The 22,298-nt window shown below is 41.4% G+C and overlaps 6 non-coding genes and 2 pseudogenes across 6 annotated transcripts; all 8 read right to left on the bottom strand.

The window, feature by feature from the left end:
• Positions 1-1,493: 1,493 nt before the first annotated feature.
• On the bottom strand, positions 1,494-1,707 carry LOC130108562 (small nucleolar RNA U3). The gene has a single exon (XR_008809899.1). It is a non-coding gene; the product is annotated as a small nucleolar RNA U3 (small nucleolar RNA).
• Positions 1,708-4,593: 2,886 nt separating this feature from the next.
• LOC130108570 (small nucleolar RNA U3) lies at positions 4,594-4,772 on the bottom strand (annotated as a pseudogene).
• A 1,005-nt stretch (positions 4,773-5,777) lies between these two features.
• On the bottom strand, positions 5,778-5,999 carry LOC130108566 (small nucleolar RNA U3). The gene has a single exon (XR_008809902.1). It is a non-coding gene; the product is annotated as a small nucleolar RNA U3 (small nucleolar RNA).
• Positions 6,000-9,744: 3,745 nt separating this feature from the next.
• On the bottom strand, positions 9,745-9,957 carry LOC130108559 (small nucleolar RNA U3). The gene has a single exon (XR_008809896.1). It is a non-coding gene; the product is annotated as a small nucleolar RNA U3 (small nucleolar RNA).
• A 2,790-nt stretch (positions 9,958-12,747) lies between these two features.
• LOC130108574 (small nucleolar RNA U3) lies at positions 12,748-12,926 on the bottom strand (annotated as a pseudogene).
• Positions 12,927-13,945: 1,019 nt separating this feature from the next.
• On the bottom strand, positions 13,946-14,166 carry LOC130108567 (small nucleolar RNA U3). The gene has a single exon (XR_008809903.1). It is a non-coding gene; the product is annotated as a small nucleolar RNA U3 (small nucleolar RNA).
• Positions 14,167-16,521: 2,355 nt separating this feature from the next.
• LOC130108572 (small nucleolar RNA U3) lies at positions 16,522-16,733 on the bottom strand. The gene has a single exon (XR_008809906.1). It is a non-coding gene; the product is annotated as a small nucleolar RNA U3 (small nucleolar RNA).
• Positions 16,734-21,467: 4,734 nt separating this feature from the next.
• On the bottom strand, positions 21,468-21,680 carry LOC130108569 (small nucleolar RNA U3). Its single transcript, XR_008809905.1, has one exon. It is a non-coding gene; the product is annotated as a small nucleolar RNA U3 (small nucleolar RNA).
• Positions 21,681-22,298: the final 618 nt, after the last annotated feature.

Raw genomic sequence — 22,298 nt, 5'->3', positions numbered from 1 at the left:
ATTACTGATTGAAAGTACCAAGCTTCTCGGAGTGAAAGTTTTGGATAAAATTAATGGACGGCTCTTTGTACATGTTTCGCTTTGCGTCTTTTCAGCTCAGGCAGTCAATCGCACAGAGAACACCACAGCAACAGAGACCAACTCTTCATGGTAGCCAACTACGGCAATGGCATTTCTGATGGGAAGTACCGAGCTTCTCGGAATGAAATGTATGGATAAAATTAATGCATGGCTCATTCTATATCTTTGTTAGTGTTGCGGTAGGTTTGGGTTAAGAGTTTTAGCTGCTCAAGCAGACAGTCTGTTGATGTGGTATTCTCTGTGGGACTACTTTTGAGCAGGAAAAATCCTCACCGTAACCCAAACCCTACAGTAGCCCTGAACGAAATATGTAGAAAGAGACATCCGTTAAGTTTATCCAAAACTTTCACTCTGAGAACCTCGGTACTTTACATCAGAAATGCCATTGCCATGGTTAGCTGACTACCACCAAGAGTTAATCCCACAGAGAATACCACAGCCACACAAACTAATTTAGCGGTAGCCAAGCTATCGATAGAAATGGCATTTCTGATGCAAAGTACCGAGCTTCTCGTTATGAAAGTTTTGGATAAAATTAACGGAAGTATCTCTATACATCTTTCATTCAAGGTTGGCTTAGAGTTATGGTGAGGGTTTGTCCTGCTCAAAAGTAGTCTCAGAGAATACCACAGCAACAGAGACCATCTGCCTGAGCCGTCAAAACCCTTACACTAAACCTATCCCAATCCTTACAAAAAAAAATGTAAAAAAAGAGCCAACCGCTAATTATATCCAAACCGAAAGCTCCGAAACACTAATTTCCCATCAGAAATACCATTGCCATGGTTAGCTTGGCTCCTGCTAAGAATTAATCCCACAAATAATACCATAGCAACAGAGACTGTCTTGGGAGGTTGCCAAGCTAACCATGGCAATGGCATTTCTGATGGAAAGTACAAAGCTTCCCGGTGTGCAAGGTTTGGATAAAATTAACAGACGGCTCTTTCAACACATTTGGTTTGGGGTTTGTGTTAGGGTAAAGGTTTTACCTGCTCAGGCAGAAAATCCCACAGTAAAAGAAACCAACTCTTCGCCATAGCCACGCTAACGGCATTTCAGATGAAAAGCACTAGGTCAACTTTATGGTTAGGGTTGAAAGCCAGAGCCAACACATGTCAACTGAGCACCACCGCCAATGCCCAAGTGCTGGCTTAGAGATAGAGTTTGATTGGTTAAGTCTAGGGGCAATTTGGATGTTTATTCTTTACAACTAATCTCCCATTGTCTTATACCTTGATTATGTTATCCCGTTTTAAACTTGAGAAGTAGTTAGTGGGGTTTGGAACAAGTGTTTATTGTTTGGATTTTTTTTAATTGAACTTTTCTGCAATCTCAATATAATGTTTTAAGAGTGAAGACTATGGTTTAGGGTTAGGTTTAGATAAAATTGATGAATTTCTGCACCTTTTTCCCCCACTCAGAACATGCTCCTTCCCTTGATGCCCCCATAAAAAGGAACACTGGACGGTCACTGAAAGCAGAGCTTGGGATTAAACCACTTCTCCATACCTGCTTCGCGCTCAGCAAGAAGCATCCCAGCTCATCATCGTGGGTGGCGGGACTCACACTTTAGAAAAACATTACTCGCGATAACAACTAATAAACTTATCCCCAAAGTTAGGATTAGGTTTGGCTAAACATAACGGATGGCTCTATATCTTTCAGTTAGGGTTGGGACAAAGGTTTTATCTGCTCTGGCAGACAATCCTACAAAGAACACTACAGCAATAGAGAAACTCTTCGCAGTAGCCAAGCTAACCATGCCAATTGCATTTCTGAAGGAAAGAAGCCAGCTTTTCAAAGTAAAAGGTTTGCATAAAATTAACGGACAGCGCTTTCTACATGTTTCGCTTGAGGTAGGGTTTGGGCTTATCTACTCAGTCACACCATCTCACAACAAAATACCACAACAACAGAGAACAACTCTTTGCAGTAGCCAGGCTATCTATGTCAAAGTCATTTCTGAAAGAAAGAACCAAGCTTCTTAGAGTGAAAGTTTTGGATAAAATTAATGGAGGACTCTTTCTACATCTTTCGGTTAGGGATGAGTTAGGCTAAGATTTTTTTATCTGCTCGGGCAAACAATCCAACACACAATACCACAGCAACAGAGAATAATTCTTCGCAGTAGCATTTCTGAACATGGAACGATAGTTTCAGATAAAACTAATGGATTGCTCTTTCTACATGTTTCGGTTGGGCTAAGGGTTTTACCTGCTCAGGCAGACAATCTCACAGCAACACAGGCTAACTCTTCGCAGTAGCAAAGCTCACCATGGCAATGACATTTCAGATGGAAAGTACCAAGCTTCTCGAAGTGACAGTTTTTCGATCTTATTAACGTATGCACTTTCTACAATGTTTCAGTTTGGTTGGCACAAGGGATTTACCTGCTCAGGCGGACAATCCCACAGCAACAGAGAATTACTTCGTCGTAGACAAGCTAACCACAGCAATGGCACTACTCTTTTCAAGTACCGAGCTTCTGAGTGATACTTTCGGGACAAAAAATTGACAGAGGCCGTTTCTACATGTTTCACTTAGGGTAAGGGTTTTATCAGCTCAGGCAGACAATCGCACAGAGACTACCACAGCAACAGAGATTAATTATTCACAGTAGCCAAGCTCATTACGGCAATGGCATTTCTGATGAAAAGTACCAAGCTTCTCGGAGTGAAAGTTTTGGATAACATTGCTGAACAGCTCTTTCTAAAATATTTCACTTAGTTGTAAGGGTTTTATCAGCTCAGTCAGACAATCCCCCCAAAAAAATACCACAACAGAGAATAATTCTTAGCAGTAGCCAGGCTATCTATGGCAAAGTCATTTCTGAAAGAAAGTACCAAGCTTCTCGGAGTGAAAGTTTTGGATAAAATTACTGGACAGCTCTTTCTACATATTTCGCTAAGCGAAAGGGTTTTATCAGCTCAGACAAACAATCGCACAGAGAACACCACAGCAACAGAGAATGACTCTTCGTAGTAGCCAAGCTAACTGCAGCAATGGCATTCCTGATGGAAAGTACCAAGCTTCTCGGAGTGAAAGTTTTGTATAACATTAATGGACAGCTCTTTCTACAGGTTTCACTTACGGTAAGGGTTTTATCTGTCCAGGCGGACAAACCCACAGAAATACAACAACAACAGAGACTAACTATTCTTGGTAGCCAAGCTAACCATGGCAATGGCATTTCTGATGCAAAGTACCAAGCTTTTTGGGGGGAAAGATATAAAATTAATGCCCAGCTTTTTTACATATTTCGCTTAGTGTAAGGGTTTTATCCGTTTAGGCGGACAATCCCTCAGAAATACAACAGCAACAGAGACCAACTCTTCGTGGTAGCCAAGCTAACCACGGCAATGGAATTTCTGAAGCAAAGAACCGAGCTTCTTGGAGTGAATGTTGTGGATAAAATTAACGGATGGCTCTTCTTACATGTTTTGGTTGGGTTAGGGTAAGTGCATTACCCGTTTAAGCAGATAATCGCACAGAGAATATCATAGCAACAGAGACTAACTTCATTGTAGCCAAGCTAACCACGGCAATGGCATTTATGATGGAAAGTAGAGGTACTCGTAGTAAAAATTTTGAATAAAATTACCGAACGGCTCTCAACATATTTCACTTAGTATAAGGGTTTTATCAGCTCAGGCAGTCAATCGCAGAGAATACCAGAGCAACGTAGATTAACTCTTCGCAGTAGCCAAGCTAACCACGGCAATGGCATTTCTGATGGCAAGTACCAAGATTCTTGGAGTGAAAGTTTTGGATAAAATTAATGGGTGGCTCTTTATACATGTTTCACTTACGGTAAGAGTTTTATCAGCTCAGGCAGACAATCTCACAGAGAATATCACAGCAATAGAGACAAACTCTTCGCAGTAGCCAAGCTAACTACGCCAATTGCATTCCTGAAGGAAAGAACCAAGCTTCTCGTAGTAAACGTTTTGGATAAAAATCAACGGATGGTCCTTGCTACATATTTTGGTTGACGTAGTGTTTGAGTTTAGGGTCAAGTTTTTCTGCAATGGCGGACAGTGCCCAAGCGCTGGCTTAGCGATACTCCAATATGAGAGTTATGGAGAGATTGACGGGTTCAATTTGGATGTTTTTTCTTCTTTACAACTGATCTGCCACTGTCCTGTATCTTGATTAGTTTATCCCGTGTTAAACTTGAAAAGTTGCTGGTGAGGTTTGTAGCATTATACATTTTTTTTTATTTTTTTAAATTGAAGTACTTTGCTATGGCCGTTTGTTTTTAGAGTTATGTTTCAATAAAATTGATAGATTTCTCCATTTTACCAATCAGAGGATGCATCTTGACTCAAAAGCACACAGCTTGAGATTATCCACCGTTTATTCTGTTTCAAACTTGAAAAGTTGTTGGTGGGGTTTGGAGCATTGTAAGTGATTTTTTTTTTTTAGTTGAAGTTCACTGCTATTGCAGTTTAATGTTTTTAGGGTTAGGTTTAAAATAAAAGTAATTGATGGCTTTCTCAATTTTTTTCTTTTACCACTCAGAGCACGCTCTTTGCCTCAAAAGCACAGAGCTTGTAATCAAAATCACTTCTCTGTACCTGCTTCATGCTCAGGAAGAAGCACCGCAGCTCATCATCGTGGGTGGCGGACTCACACTTGGAAACATTTTTCAAACCAAGAACGACAGAAATGACCGCTGAAAGTGTAGTCTTCTGAATCTTTTGGTTAGGATTAGGCTTGCATAATTTGACGGAAATGGCATTTCTGATGGAAAGTACCGAGCTTCTCAAAATGAAAGTTTTGGATAAAATTAATGGCCGTCTTTCTACATCTTTTGGCCAGGGTTGGCATAGGGTTACAGTGAAGGTTTTTCCTACTCAAAAGTAGTTCCACAAACAATACCACAGCAACAGACAGTCTGCCTGAGCAGATAAAACTCTTCTACTAAACCTATCCCAGCCCATACAGAAAGAGCCATCCGTTAATTATATCCAAACCTTAAGCTCCGTGACAGTATTTTCCGTCAAATACCATTGCCGTGGTTAGCTTGACTTCTGCTAAGAATTAATCCCACAAAGAATACCATAGCAACAGAGACTGTCTTGGCGGTTGCCAAGCTAACCATTGCAATGGCATTTCTGATGGAAAGTACAGAGCTTCTCGGTGTGAAAAGTTTGGATAAAAATCAACATACGGCTCTTTCAACACGCAAGGGTAGGATTTGTGTTAAGGTAAAGGTTTTACCTGCTCAGGCAGAAAATCCCACAGCAACAGATTAACTCTTCATGTTAGCCACGCCAACCATGGCAATGGCATTTTTGATGGGAGATACTAGGCTTCTCCGAGTGAAAGGTAAGGGTTAGAATTGAATGCCAGAGCCAACACATGTCAACCAGGTGCCTCAACAATGCCCAAATACTGGCTTACAGACACCCCCAGGTTTAGGGTTACGAATTTGGAGAGAGTTTGATGGATTTGGTATAGGATCTGTTTGGAGGTTGTTTATTCTTTACACTTGATCCCCCATTGTCTTCCCTCTTGATTGGTTTATCCCGTTTTAAACTTGAAAAGTTGTTGGTGGGGTTTGCAGCAATACAAGTGGGTTTCTTTTATTGAATTGCACTTCTACAATCGTCATGTTTTTAGGGTTTGGACTAAGTTTTAGGGGTAGGTTTAAATAAAATTGATGAATTTCTACATTTTTGCCCCTCCTTTTTACCACACAGAACATGCTCCTTCCTCTTGATAACTCCATAAAAGCAACACTGAACGGTCACCAAAAACACAGAGTGAGTGATTAAACCACTTCTCTGTACCTGCTTTTGCGGTCAGGGAGAAGCACCCCAGGCTCATCATGGTGGGTGGCGGGACTCGCACTTTAGAAAAACATTTCTCAAGATAAAAACTAAAGAAATTATCTCTGAAATTAGTATTAGGTTTTGATAAACTCAATGGATGGCTCTATATCTTTTGGTTACGGTTCGGGTAAGAGTTTTATCTGCTCTGGCAGACAATAGGAGACCAACTCGTCGCAGTAGCCAAACTAACCACAGCAATGGTTTTTCTGATGGAAAGAGAGCTTCTCAGAGTAAAAGCTTTGCATAAAATTAACGGACAGCGCTTTCTACATGTTTCGCTTGAGGTAGGATTTGGGTTAGGGTAAGGGTTTTATCTGCTCAGCTACACAATCCCAAAGAAAACACCACAGTAACAGAAACCAACTCTTCAAAGTAGCCAAACTAACCACAGTAAAGTAATTTCTGATGGAAAGTACCGAGCTTCTCGGAGTGCTAGTTCCAGATGAAATTAACAGACGACTCCTTCTACACGTTTCACGTAAGAGTAAGGGTTTTATCTGTTCAGTCAGATAATCCCAAAGAAATACAACAGCAACAGACAGTCTTGGTGGTAGCCAATGGCATTTCTGATGGAGTGTAGCAAGCTTCTCGCAGCGATAGTTTTGTCTAAAATAAACGGACGGCTCTTTCTACATGTTTCAGTTGGTTTAGTGCAAGTGTTTTACCTGCTCAGGCAGACAATCCCACAAAAAATAGCACAGCAACAGAGACTAACACTTCACGGTAGCCAAGCTAAACACAGCAAGGAAAATTCAGAAATAAAGTACCGACTTTCTCGTACTCGAAATTTTGGATCAAACTGACTTTCCTCATGTTTTGGTTGAGGTAGGGTTTGGTTAAGGGTTTTATCTGCTCAGGAAACTATCTCACAGCAACAGCGACTAACCCTTCGCAGTAGCAAAGCTCGCCACGGCAATGGCATTTCTGATGGAAAGTACCCAGCTTCTCGGAGTGACAGTTTTGGATCTTATTGATGTATGCTCTTTCTACAACGTTTCGTTTTGGTTAGCGTAAGTGTTTACCTGCTCAGGCAGACAATCCCACAGCAACAGAGACTAACTTCGTCATAGCCAAGCTAAACACAGCAATGGCACTGCTCTTCTCAAGTACCAACTTTCTGAGTGACCGTTTCGGAAAAAAAATTTCACGGAGGCTGTTTCTACGTTTCACTTAGAGTAAGGGTTTTATCAGCTCAGGCAGACAATCGCACAGAGAATACCACAGCAACAGAGACGAACTCTTCGTAGTAGCCGAGCTAACTACGGCAATGGCGTTACTGATGGAAATTACCAAGCTTCTCGGAGTGAAAGTTTTGGATAACATTAATGGACGGCTCTTTCTAAATGTTTCATTTATAGTAAGGATTTTATCTGTTCAGGCGGACAATCCCGCAGATATTACAATAGCAACAGAGACCAACTCTTCGCAGTAGCCAAGCTAACCACGGCAATGGCATTTCTGATGGAAAGGACCAAACTTCTCGGAGTAAAAGTTTTAGATAACATTAATGGACGGCTCTTTCTACATGTTTCACTTATGTAAGGGTTTTACCTGTTCAGTCGGACAATCCCGCAGAAATACAACAGCAACAGACTTTCTCGTTGCCAAGCTAACCACGTTAATGGCATTTCTGATGGAAAGTACCAAACGTCTCAGAGTATACGTTTTAGATAAAATTAATGGACGGCTCTTTCTACATTTTTCACTTAGTTGTAAGGGTTTTATCAGCTCAGCCAAACAATCACACAGAGAATACCACAGCAACAAAGTCCAACTCTTCGCAGTAGCCAAGCTAACCACAGCAATGGTATTTCTGATGGAAAGTACCAAGCTTCTTGGAGTAATAGTTTTGGATGAAATTAATGGAGGGCTCCGTCTACATATTTCGCTTAATTGTAAGGGTTTTATCAGCTCAAGCAGTCAATCGCACAGAAAATACCACAGCAACAGAGAATCTCTGTAGTAGCCAAGCTAACTACGGCAATGGCATTCCTGATGGAAAGTACCAAGCTTCTCGGAGTGAAAGTTTTGGAAAACATTAATGGACGGCTCTTCCTACAGGTTTCGTTAAGATGTAAGGGTTTTACTTGTTCAGTCAAACAATCGCACAGAGAATACCACAGCAACAGAGACTAACTCTTCGCAGCAGCCAAGCTAACCACCGCAACGGCATTTCTGATGGCAAGTACCAACCTTCTCGGAGTGAAAGTTTTGGTTAACATTAATGGACGCCTCTTTCTACAGGTTTCACTTATGGTAAGGGTTTTATCTGTTCAGGCGGACAATCCCGCAGAAATACCACAGCAACAGACAGTCTTGGTGGCAGCCAATGGCATTTCTGATGGAAAGGACCAAACTTCTCGGAGTGAAAGTTTTAGATAACATTAATGGACGGCCCTTTCTACATGTTTCACTTATGGTAAGGGTTTTATCTGTTCAGTCGGACAATCCCGCAGAAATACAACAGCAACAGACTCTTCGTCGTAGCCAAGCCAACCACGGCAATGGCATTTCTGATGGAAAGTACCAAACCTCTCAGAGTATACGTTTTAGATAAAAGTAATGGACGGCTCTTTCTACATTTTTCGCTTAGTTGTAAGGGTTTCATCAGCTCAGCCAAACAATCACACAGAGAATACCACAGCAACAAAGTCCAACTCTTCGCTGTAGCCAAGCTAACCACAGCAATGGCATTTCTGATGGAAAGTACCAAGCTTCTTGGAGTAATAGTTTTGGATGAAATTAATGGACTGCTCCGTCTACATATTTCGCTTAATTGTAAGGGTTTTATCAGCTCAGGCAATCAATCGCACAGAAAATACCACAGCAACAGAGAAAAACTCTGTAGTAGCCAAGGTAACTACGGCAATGGCATTCCTGATGGAAAGTACCAAGCTTCTCGGAGTGAAAGTTTTGGTTAACATTAATGGACGCCTCTTTCTACACGTTTCACTTATGGTAAGGATTTTATCTGTTGAGGCGGACAATCCCGCAGAAATACAACAGCAACAGAGACTGTCTGCCTAAGCAGATAAAACCCTTATACTAAACTTATCCCAACCCTTACAAAAACATGTAGAAAGAGCCAGCCGCTAATTATATCTGAACCACAAGCTCCGAAACACTCCGTATCTTCCACCAGAAATACCATTGCCGTGGTTAGCTTGGCTCCTGCCAAGAATTAATCCCACAAATAATACCATAGCAAGAGACTGTCTTGGCGGTTGCCAAGCTAACCACTGCAGTGGCATTTCTGATGCGAAGTACAGAGCTGCTCGGTATGCAAAATTTGGATAAAATTAACAGACGGCTCTTTCAACACGTTTGGGTTGGGGTTTGTATTAGGGTAGAGGTTTTACCTGCTCAGGCAGCAAATCCCACAGAAAACTCCACAGCAAGAGACCAACTCTTCGCGGTAGCCAAGCTAACCAAGGCTCCGGCATTTCACACTGAACATACTAGGTTAACTTTATGGTTAGGGTTGAATGCCAGAGCCAACACATGTCAACTGAGCACTTCCGCCAATGCCCAACTGCTGGATTAGAAATACCCCTAGGATTAGAGATATGGATAGAGTTTGATTGGTTAAGTCTGGGGGCAATTTGGGTGTTTATACGTTACAACTGATCTCCCAGTCTTATATCTTGATTACTTTATCCCGTTTTAAACTTGAAAAGTTGTTGGTGGGGTTTGGAACAATACAAGTGTTTGTTGTTTTTTTTTTTTTTTTTCAAATTGAACTTTTCTGCAATTGCAATTTAATGTGTTAAGAGTTAAGACTAAGGTTTAGATCAAATTGATCAATTTCTGCACTTTTTTCCTTTTTACCACTCAGAACATGCCCCTTCTCTTGATGCTCCCATAAAAGGAACATTGAGCGTCATCTAAAGCACAGAGCTTGTGATTAAACAACTTCTCTGTACCCGCTTAGCGCTCAGGAAGAAGCACCCCAGCTCATCATCGTGGGTGGCAGGACTCACTTTAGAAAAACATTTCTCACGATAAAAACTAAAGAACTTATCCCCAAAAGTAGGATTAGGTTTGGCTAAACGTAACGGATGGCTCCATATCTTTCGGTTAGGGTTGGGGCAAGGGTTTCATCTATTCTGGCCCACAATCCTACAGAGAATACCACAGCAAGACACCAACTCGTCGCAGTAGCCAAGCTAACCACGGCAATGGTATTTCTGATGGAAAGTACTGAGCTTTTCAGAGTAAAAGTTTCGCATAAAATCAACGGAGAGCACTTTCTACATGTTTCACTTGAAGTAAGGTTTGGGTTAGGGCTCATCTGCTCAGTCACACAAGCCCACAAAAAAATACCACAACAACAGAGAATAATTCTTAGCAGTAGCCCGGCTATCTATGGCAAAGTCATTTCTGAAAGAAAGAACCAAGCTTCTTAGAGTGAAAGTTTTGGATAAAATTAATGGAGGACTCTTTCTATATCTTTCGGTTAGGGATGAGTTAGGCTAAGATTTTTATCTGCTCGGGCAAACAATCCAACACACAATACCACAGCAACAGAGAAATATTCTTCGCAGTAGCATTTCTGAACATGGAATGATAGTTTCAGATAAAACTAATGGATTGCCCTTTCTACATGTTTCGGTTGGGATAGGGTAAGGGTTTTACCTGCTCAGGCAGACAATCTCACAGCAACAGAGGCTAACTCTTCGCAGTAGCAAAGCTCACCATGGCAATGACATTTCTGATGGAAAGTACCAAGCTTCTCGGAGTGACAGTTTTTCGATCTTATTAACGTATGCACTTTCTACAATTTTTCGGTTTGGTTGGCGCAAGGGATTTACCTGCTCAGGCAGACAATCCCACAGCAACAGAGAATTACTTCGTCGTAAACAAGCTAACCACAGCAATGGCACTGCTCTTCTCAAGTACCGAGCTTCTGAGTGATACTTTCGGGGCAAAAAAATTGACAGAGGCCGTTTCCACATGTTTCACTTAGGGTAAGGGTTTTATCAGCTCAGGCAGACAATCGCACAGAGACTAACTCTTCGCAGTAGCCAAGCTCATTACAGCAATGGCATTTCTGATGGAAAGTACCAAGCTTCTCGGAGTGAAAGTTTTGGATAACATTGCTGAACAGCTCTTTCTACATATTTCGCTTAGTTTTAAGGGTTTTGTCAGCTCAGTCAGACAATCCCACAAAAAAATACCAAAACAGAGAATAATTCTTAGCAGTAGCCAGGCTATCGATGGCAATGTCATTTCTGAAAGAAAGAACCGAGCTACTTAGAGTGAAAGTTTTGGATAAAATTAATGGAGGGCTCTTTCTACATTTTTCGGTTAGGGATGAGTTAGGCTAAGATTTTTATCTACTCAGGCAAACAATACCACAGCAACAGAACATGGAGTGATAGGGTTAGGTAGTTGCATTGCTGAACGGCTCTTTCTACATATTTCGCTTAGTGTCAGGGTTTTATCAGCTCAGACAATCCCACAAAAAAATACAACAACAAAGAATGATTCTTAGCAGTAGCCAGGCTATCTATGGCAAAGTCATTTCCGAGAGAAAGTACCAAGCTTCTCGGAGTGAAAGTTTTGTATAACATTAATGGACGGCACTTTCTACATGTTTCACTTACGGTAAGGGTTTTATCTGTTCAGGCGGACAAACCCACAGAAATACAACAACAACAGAGACTAACTATTCGTGGTAGCCAAGCTAACCAGGGCAATGACATTTCTGATGGAAAGTACCAAGATTTGGAGGGAAAGATTTGGGTAAAATTAATGCCCGGCTTTTTTACATATTTCGCTTAGAATAAGGGTTTTATCCGTTTACACGGACAATCCCTCAGAAATACAACAGCAACAGAGACCAACTCTTCGTGGTAACCAAGCTAACCACGGCAATGGCATTTGTGATGGAAAGTAGAGGTACTCGTAGTAAAAATTTTTAATAAAATTACCGAACGGCTCTTTCAACATATTTCACTTAGTATAAGGGTTTTATCAGCTCAGGCAGTCAATCGCACAGACAATAGCAGAGCAACGTAGACTAACTCTTCGCAGTAGCCAAGCTAACCACGGCAATGGCATTTCTGATGGAAAGTACCAAGATTGTTGGAGTGAAAGTTTTGGATAAAATTAATGGACGGCTCTTTATACATGTTTCACTTATGGTAAGAGTTTTATCAGCTCAGGCAGACAATCGCACAGAGAATATCACAGCAATAGAGACAAACTCTTCGCAGTAGCCAAGCTAACCACGCCAATTGCATTCCTGAAGGAAAGAACCAAGCTTCTCGTAGTAAACGTTTTGGATAAAAATCAACGGATGGTCCCTGCTACATATTTTGGTTGACGTAGTGTTTGAGTTTAGGGTCAAGTTTTTCTGCTCTGGCGGACAGTGCCCAAGCGCTGGCTTAGCGATACCCCAATATGAGAGTTCTGGAGAGATTGACGGGTTCAATTTGGATGTTTTTTCTTTATAACTGATCTGCCACTGTCATGTATCTTGATTAGTTTATCCCGTGTTAAACTTGAAAAATTGCTGGTGAGGTTTGGAGCATTATAAACAATTTTTTTTAAATTGAAGTTCTTTGCTATGGCAGTTTTTTAGAGTTATGTTTCAATGAAATTGATAGATTTCTCCATTTTACCAATCAGAGGATGCATCTTGACTCAAAAGCACACAGATTGACATTATCCACCGTTTATTCTGTTTTAAACTTGAAAAGTTGTTGGTGGGGTTTGGAGCATTATAAGTGATTTTTTTTAGTTGAAGTTCACTGCTATTGCAGTTTGTTTTTAGGGTTAGGTTTAAAATAAAAGTAATTGATGGCTTTCTCAATTTTTTTCTTTTACCACTCAGAGCACGCTCTTTGCCTCAAAAGCCCAGAGCTTGTAATCAAAATCACTTCTCTGTACCTGCTTCATGCTCAGGAAGAAGCACCGCAGCTCATCATCGTGGGTGGCGGACTCACACTTAGAAACATTTGTCAAACCAAGAATGACAGAAATGACCGCTGAAAGTGTAGTCTTCTGAATCTTTTGGTTAGGATTAGGTTTGCATAATTTGACAGAAATGGCATTTCTGATGGAAAGTACCGAGCTTCTCAAAATCAAAGTTTTGGATAAAATTAATGGATGTCTCTTTCTACATCTTTTGGCCAGGGTTTGCGTAGGGTTACAGTGAGGGTTTTTCCTACTATAAAGTAGTTCCACAGACAATACCACAGCAACAGACAGTCTGCCTGAGCAGATAAAACTCTTATACTAAACCTATCCCAACCCTTACAGAAAGATGTAGAAAGAGCCATCCGTTAATTATATCCAAACCTTAAGCTCCGTGACAGTATTTTCCGTCAAATACCATTGCCGTGGTTAGCTTGACTTCGGCTAAGAATTAATCCCACAAAGAATACCATAGCAACAGACACTGTCTTGGCGGTTGCCAAGCTAACCATTGCAATGGCATTTCTGATGGAAAGTACAGAGCTTCTCGGTGTGAAAGGTTTGGATAAAAATCAACATACAGCTCTTTCAACACGCAAGGGTAGGATTTGTGTTAAGGTAAAGTTTTTACCTGCTCAGGCAGAAAATCCCACAGCAACAGAGATTAACTCTTCATGTTAGCCACGCCAACCATGGCAATGGCATTTTTGATGGGAGATACTAGGCTTCTCCGAGTGAAAGGTAAGGGTTAGAATTGAATGCCAGAGCCAACACATGTCAACCAGGCGCCTCAACAATGCCCAAATACTGGCTTACAGATACCCCCAGGTTTAGGGTTACGAATTTGGAGAGAGTTTGATGGATTGGGTATAGGATCTGTTTGGAGGTTGTTTATTCTTTACACTTGATCCCCCATCGTCTTCCCTCTTGATTGGTTTATCCCGTTTTAAACTTGAAAAGTTGTTGGTGGGGTTTGCAGCAATACAAGTGGGTTTCTTTTATTGAATTGCACTTCTACAATCGTCATGTTTTTAGGGTTTGGACCAAGTTTTAGGGGTAGGTTTAAATAAAATTGATGAATTTCTACATTTTTGCCCCTCCTTTTTACCAAACAGAACATGTTCCTTCCTCTTGATAACTCCATAAAAGCAACACTGAACGGTCACCAAAAGCACAGAGTGAGTGATTAAACCACTTCTCTGTACCTGCTTCGCGGTCAGAGAGAAGCACCCCAGGCTCATCATGGTGGGTGGCGGGACTCGCACTTTAGAAAAACATTTCTCAAGATAAAAACTAAAGAAATTATCTCTGAAATTAGTATTAGGTTTTGATAAACTCAATGGATGGCTCTATATCTTTTGGTTACGGTCGGGGTAAGAGTTTTATCTGCTCTGGCAGACAATCCTACAGACAATACCACAGCAATAGAGACCAACTCGTCGCAGTAGCCAAACTAACCACAGCAATGGTATTTCTGATGGAAAGTAGAGAGCTTCTCAGAGTAAAAGCTTTGGATAAAATTAACGGACAGCGCTTTCTACATGTTTCGCTTGAGGTAGGATTTGGGTTAGGGTAAGGGTTTTATCTGCTCAGCTACACAATCCCAAAGAAAACACCACAGTAACAGAGACCAACTCTTCATAGTAGCCAAACTAACCACAGCAAAGTCATTTCTGATGGAAAGTACCGAGCTTCTCGGAGTGATAGTTCCGGATGAAATTAACAGACGACTCTTTCTACATGTTTCACGTAAGAGTTTTATCTGCTCAGCCAGATAATCCCAAAGAAATACCACAGCAACAGACAGTCTTGGTGGTAGCCAAGCCAACCATGGCAATGGCATTTCTGATGGAGTAGCAAGCTTCTCGCAGCGATAGTTTTGGCTAAAATAAACGGATGGCTCTTTCTACATGTTTCGGTTACTTTAGTTTAAGTGTTTTACCTGCTCAGGCAGACAATCCCACACAAAATAGCACAGCAACAGAGACTAACACTTCACGGTAGCCAAGCTAAACACAGCAAGGAAAATTCAGAAATAAAGTACCGACATTCTCGTACTCGAAATTTTAGATCAAACTAACTGACTTTGTTTTGGTTGAGGTAGGGTTTGGTTAAGGGTTTTATCTGCTCAGGAAAAAAATCTCACAGCAACAGCGACTAACCCTTCGCAGTAGCAAAGCTCACCGCAGCAATGGCATTTCTGATGGAAAGTACCCAGCTTCTCGGAGTGACAGTTTTGGATCTTATTGATGTATGCTCTTTCTACAACGTTTCATTTTGGTTAGCGTAAGTGTTTTACCTGCTCAGGCAGACAATCCCAAAGCAACAGAGACTAACTTCGTCGTAGCCAAGCTAAACACAGCAATGGCACTGCTCTTCTCAAGTACCGACTTTCTGAGTGACAGTTTCGGAAAAAAATTTCACGGAGGCTGTTTCTACATGTTTCACTTAGAGTAAGGGTTTTATTAGCTCAGGCAGACAATCGCACAGAGAATACCACAGCAACAGAGACGAACTCTTCGTAGTAGCCAAGCCAACTACGGCAATGGCGTTACTGATGGAAATTACCAAGCTTCTCGGAGTGAAAGTCTTGGATAACATTAATGGACGGCTCTTTCTAAATGTTTCGTTTATAGTAAGGATTTTATCTGTTCAGGCGGACAATCCCGCAGATATTACAATAGCAACAGAGACCAACTCTTCGTGGTAGCCAAGCTAACCACGGCAATGGCATTTCTGATGGAAAGTACCAAACTTCTCGGAGTAAAAGTTTTGGATAAAATTAATGGACGGCTCATTCTACATGTTTCGCTTAGTTGTAAGGGTTTTATCTGTTCAGGCGGACAATCCCGCAGAAATACAACAGCGACAGTCTGCCTAAGCAGATAAAACCCTTATACTAAACCTAACCCAACCCTTACAAAAAGATGTAGAAAGAGCCAGCCGCTAATTATATCCGAACCACAAGCTCCGAAACACTCAGTATCTTCCACCAGAAATACCATTGCCGTGGTTAGCTTGGCTCCTGCTGAGAATTAATCCCACAAATAATACCATAGCAACAGAGACTGTCTTGGAGGTTGCCAAGCTAACAATAGCATGTCTGATGGAAAGTACAGAGCTTCTCGGTATGCAAGATTTGGATAAAATTAACAGATGGCTCTTTCAACACGTTTGGGTTGGGTTAGGGTTTGTATTAGGGTAAAGCTTTTATCTGCTCAGGCAGCAAATCCCACAGTAAACCCCCACAGCAAGAGACCAACTCTTCGTGGTAGCCAAGTTAACCATGGCAACGGCATTTCAGATTGAAAATACTAGGTTAACTTTATGGTTAGGGTTGAATGCCAGAGCCAACACATGTCAACTGAGCACCACCGCCAATGCCCAAGTGCTGGACTAGAAATACCCCCAGGATTAGGGATATGAATAGAGTTTGATTGGTTAAGTCTAAGGGACATTTGGGTGTTTATTCGTTACAACTGATCTCCCATCGTCTTATATCTTGATTACTTTATCCCGTTTTAAACTTGAAAAGTTGTTGGTGGGGTTTGGAACAATATAAGTGTTTGTTTTGTTTTGTTTTTTTTTATTTGAACTTTTCTGCAATTGCAATTTAATGTTTTAAGAGTTAAAACTAAGGTTTAGATCAAATTGATGAATTTCTGCACTTTTTTTCCCTTTTTACACTCCGAACATGCCCCTTCTCTTGATGCTGCCATAAAAGGAAAGTTGAAGTCATCTAAAGCACAGAGCTTGTGATTAAACAAATTCTCTGTACCCGCTTAGCGCTCAGGAAGAAGCACCCCAGCTCATCATCGTGGGTGGCGGGACTCACTTCAGAAAAACATTTCTCACGATAAAAACTAAAGAACTTATCCCCGAAAGTAGGATTAGGTTTGGCTAAACGTAACGGATGGCTCTATATCTTTCGGTTAGGGTTGGGGCAAGGGTTTCATCTGCTCTGGCACACAATCCTACAGAGAATACCACAGCAAGACACCAACTCGTCGCAGTAGCCAAGCTAACCACAGCAATGGTATTTCTAATGGAAAGTACTGAGCTTCTCAGAGTAAAAGTTCTGCATAAAATGAACGGAGAGCGCTTTCTACATGTTTCACTTGAAGTAAGGTTTGGGTTAGGACTTCTGCTCAGTCACACAATCCCACAAAAAAATACAACAGAATAACTCTTAGCAATAGCCAAGCTATCCATGACAGTCATTTCTGATGGAAAGTACTGAGATTTTCCAACTGAAAGGTTTGGATAAAATTAATAGATTGCTCTTTCGGTTAGGGATGAGTTAGGTTAAGAGTTTTGTCTGCTCAGGCAAGCAATACAACACCACATCAACAGGTACTACCTCTTCACAGTAGCATTTCTGAACATGGAGTGATAGTTTCAGATAAAATTAACGGATTGCTCTTTCTAGATGTTTCGGTTGGGATAGGGTTTTACCTGCTAAGGCAGAAAATCCTACAGAGAATACCACTGCAACAGAGAATAACTTCGATAGACAAGCTAACCACAGTAATTGCATTTCAGATGGAATGTACCGAGCTGCTCGGGAATAAAATCTTTGGATAAAATTAAGGGTTGAGTCGTTCCACATTTTTGGTTAGAGTAGAGTTACGGTAAGGGTTTTATCTGCTCAGCCATACAATCCCACGGCAACAGAGACTAACTCTTCATAGTAGCCAAACTAACCACAGCAAAGTCATTTCTGATGGAAAGTACCGAGCTTCTCGGAGTGATAGCTCCGGATGAAATTAACAGCCAACTCTTTCTACATGTTTCACTTAAGAGTAAGGGTTTTATCTGCTCAGCCAGATAATCCCATAGAAATACCACAGCAACAGACAGTCTTGGTGGTAGCCAAGCCAACCACAGCAATGGCATTTCTGATGGAGAGCAGCGAGCTTGTCGCAGCGATAGTTTTGGTTAAAATAAACGGATGGTTCTCTCTACATGTTTCGGTTGGGTTAGGGTAAGTGTTTTATCTGCTCAGGCAGACAATCACACAGCGACAGAGACTACCACTTCGCGGTAGCCAAGCTAAACACAGAAATGAAAATTTTTAAGTACCGACTTTCTCGTAGACAACTTTGGATCAAATTAACTGATGACTTTCTTCATGTTTTGGTTGAGGTAGGGTTTGCGTAAGGGTTTTATCTGCTCAGGCAAACCATCTCACAGCAACAGACTAACTCTTCGCAATAGCAAAGCTCACCATGGCAATGGCATTTCTGATGGAAAGAACTAGGCTTCTCGGAGTGACAGTTTTGGATCTTATTTAAATATGCTCCTAAAACAATGTTTCTTTTTGGTTAGCGTAAGGGTTTTGTTTACCTACTCAGGCAGACAATCCCACAGCAACAGAGGCTAACTTCGCCGTAGCCAAGCTAAACACAGCAATGGCACTGCTCTTCTCAAGTACCGAGCTTCTGGGTGATAGTTTCGGGGAAAATTCACGGAGGCCGTTTCTACATGTTTCAGTTAGGGTAAGGGTTTTATCAGCTCAGGCAGACAATCGCACGGAGAATACAACAGCAACAGAGACTAACTCTTCGCAGTAGCCAAGCTAACCACGGCAATGGCATTTCTGATGGAAAGTACCAACCTTCTCGGAGTGAAAGTTTTGGATAAAATTACTGGACGGCTCTTTCTACATATTTCGCTAAGCGTAAGGGTTTTATCTGCCCAGTCAAACAATCCCACAAAAAAATACCACACCAGAGAATAACTCTTCGCAGTAGCCAAGCTATCCATGACAGTTATTTCTAATGGAAAGTACTGAGCTTTTCCAACTGAAAGGTTTGGATAAAATTAACAGATTGCCCTTTCTACATCTTTCGGTTAGGGATGAGTTTGGCTAAGAGTTTTATCTGCTCAGGCAAACGATACCACAGCAACAACCTCTTCGCAGTAGCATTTCTGAACATAGATAGTTTCAGATAAAACTAACAGATTGCTCTTTCTACATGTTTCGGTTGGGATAGGGTAAGGGTTTTCCCTCTTCAGGCAGACAATCCCACACAATAGCACAACAACAGAGACTAACACTTCGCAGTAGGCAAGCTAAACAGCAATGACAATTCTGAAATAAAGTACCTAGTTTCTCGTAGTCACCATTTTCTATCAAATTAACTGATGACTTTCTTCATGTTTTGGTTGAGGTAGGGTTTGGGATTGGGTAAGGGTTTTATCTACTCGGGCAAACAATCTCACAGCAACAGAGACTAAATCTTCTCATTATCAAAGCTCACCATGGGAATGGGAGTGACAGTTTTGGATCTTAACGTATGCTCTTTCTACAATGTTTCGGTTTGGTTAGCGTAAGGATTTTATCAGCTCAGGCAGACAATCGCACATAGATTACCACAGCAAAAGAGACCAACTCTTCGCAGTAGCCAAGGCTAACCACGGCAATGGCATTTCTGACGGAAAGTACCAAACCTCTCGGACTAAGTTTTAGCTAAAATTAATGGATGGCTCTTTCTAAATGTTTGTCTTAGTTGTAAGGGTTTTATCAGCTCAGGCAGACAATGGCACAGAATACCACAGCAACAGAGTCTAACTCTTCCCAGTAGCCAAGCTAACCACGGCAATGGCATTTCTGATGGAAAGTACCAAGCTTCTCGGAGTAAAAGCTTTGGATAAAGTTAAAGGTTCTGTCTACATGTTTCGCTTAGTTGTAAGGGTTTTATCAGCTCAGGCAGACAATCGAAAAGAGATTACCACAGCAACAGAGACTACCTCTTCGTAGTAGCCAAGCTAACTACGGCAATGGCATTCCTGATCGAAAGTACCAAGCTTCTCGGAGTGAAAGTTTTAGATAACATTAATGGACGGCACTTTCTACATGTTTCACTTATAGTAAGGGTTTTATCTCTTCAGTCGGGCAATCCCGCAGAAATACAATAGCAACAGAGACTAAGTCTTTGTGGTAGTCAAGCTAACCATGGCAATGGCATTTCTGATGGAAAGTACCAAACTTCTTGGAGTAAAAGTTTTGCATAAAATTAATGGACGGCTCTTTCTACATGCTTCGCTTAGTTGTGCGATTGTCTGCCTGAGCTGATAAAACCCTTACAGAGAACACCACAGCAACAGAGACTAACTTCGTAGTAGCCAAGCTAACTACGGCAATGGCATTACTGATGGAAAGTACCAAGCTTCTCGGAGTGAAAGTTTTAGATAACAATGGACGGCTCTTTCTACATGTTTCACTTATGGTAAGGGTTTTACCTGTTCAGTCGGCAATGCCGCAGAAATACAACAGCAGCAGACTCTGTCGTAGTCAAGATAACCACGGCAATGGCATTTCTGATGGAAAGTACCAAACCTCTCCGAGTATACATTTTAGATAAAATTAATGGACGGCTCTTTCTACATTTTTCGCTTAGTTGTAAGGGTTTTATAAGCTCAGCCAAACAATCACACAGAGAATACCACAGCAACAAAGTCCAATTCTTCGCAGTAGCCAAGCTGACCACGGCAATGGCATTTCTGATGGAAGGTACCAAGCTTCTTGGAGTAATAGTTTTGGATGAAATTAATGGACGGCTCTGTCTACATGTTTTGCTTAATTCTAGGGTTTTATCAGCTCAGGCAGTCAATCGCACAGAAAATACCACAGCAACAGAGAAAAACTCTGTAGTAGCCAAACTAACCACCGAGATGGAATTTCTGATGGAAAGTACCAAGCTTCTCGGAGTGAAAGTTTTGGTTAACATTAATGGACGCCTCTTTCTACAGGTTTCACTTATGGTAAGGGTTTTATCTGTTCAGGCGGACAATCCCGCAGAAATACAACAGCAACAGAGACTGTCTGCCTAAGCAGATAAAACCCTTCTACTAAACCTAACCCAATCCTTACAAAAAGATGTAGAAAGACCCAGCCGCTAATTATATCCGAACAAAAAGCGCCGAAACACTCAGTATCTTCCACCAGAAATACCATTGCCGTGGTTAGCTTGGCTCCTGCTAAGAATTAATCCCACAAATAATACCATAGCAACAGAGACGGTCTTGGAGGTTGCCAAGCTAACAATAGCATTTCTGATGGGAAGTACAGAGCTTCTCGGTATGCAAAATTTGGATAAAATTAACAGACGGCTCTTTCAACACGTTTGGGTTAGGGTTTGTATTAGGGTAGAGGTTTTACCTGCTCAGGCAGCAAATCCCACAGAAAACCCCCACAGCAAGAGACCAACTCTTCGCGGTAGCCAAGCTAACCACGGCTCTGGCATTTTACACTGAATATACTAGGTTAACTTTATGGTTAAGGTTGAATGCCAGAGCCAACACATGTCAACTGAGCACCTCCGCCAATGCCCAAGTGCTGGATTAGAAATACCCCCAGGATTAGGGATATGGATAGAGTTTGATTGGTTAAGTCTAGGGGCTATTTGGTGTTTATTCGTTACAACTGATCTCCCAGTCTTATATCTTGATTACTTTATCCCGTTTTAAACTTGAAAAGTTGTTGGTGGGGTTTGGAACAATACAAGCGTTTGTTTGTTTTGTTCAAATTGAACTTTTCTGCAATTGCAATTTAATGTTTTAAGAGTTAAGACTAAGGTTTAGGATTAGATCAAATTGATGAATTTCTGCACTTTTTTTCCTTTTTACACTCACAACATGCCCCTTCTCTTGATGCTCCCATGAAAGGAACATTGAACGTCATCTAAAGCACAGAGCTTGTGATTAAACAACTATTCTGTACCCGCTTAGTGCTCAGGAAGAAGCACCCCAGCTCATCATCGTGGGTGGCGGGACTCACTTTAGAAAAACATTTCTCACGATAAAAACTAAAGAACTTATCCCCGAAAGTAGGATTAGGTTTGGCTAAACGTAACGGATGGCTCCAGATCTTTCGGTTAGGGTTGGGGTAAGGGTTTCATCTGCTCTGGCACACAATCCTACAGAGAATACCACAGCAAGACACCAACTCGTCGCAGTAGCCAAGGTAACCACGGCAATGGTATTTCTAATGGAAAGTACTGAGCTTTTCAGAGTAAAATTTTTGCATAAAATGAACGGAGAGCGCTTTCTACATGTTTCACTTGAGGTAAGGTTTGGGTTAGGACTTCTGCTCAGTCACACAATCCCACAAAAAAATACAACAGAGAATAACTCTTAGCAGTAGCCAAGCTATCCATGAAAAAGTCATTTCTGGTGGAAAGTACTGAGATTTTCCAACTGAAAGGTTTGGATAAAACTGATTGCTCTTTCTACATCTTTCGGTTAGGGATGAGTTAGGCTAAGACTTTTGTCTGCTCAGGCAAACAATACCACATCAACAGGTACTACCTCTTCGCAGTAGCATTTCTGAACATGGAGTGATAGTTTCAGATAAAATTAACGGATTGCTCTTTGTAGATGTTTCGGTTGGGATAGGGTTAGGGTTTTACCTGCTGAGGCAGAAAATCCTATAGAGAATACCACTGCAACAGAGAA

The sequence above is a fragment of the Lampris incognitus genome, chromosome 2 (genome assembly GCF_029633865.1).
Source record: "Lampris incognitus isolate fLamInc1 chromosome 2, fLamInc1.hap2, whole genome shotgun sequence".
NCBI classification, from domain to species: Eukaryota; Metazoa; Chordata; class Actinopteri; order Lampriformes; family Lampridae; genus Lampris; species Lampris incognitus.
Note: the sequence above shows the minus strand (reverse complement) of the source record. Positions and strands in the feature narration are given on the sequence as shown.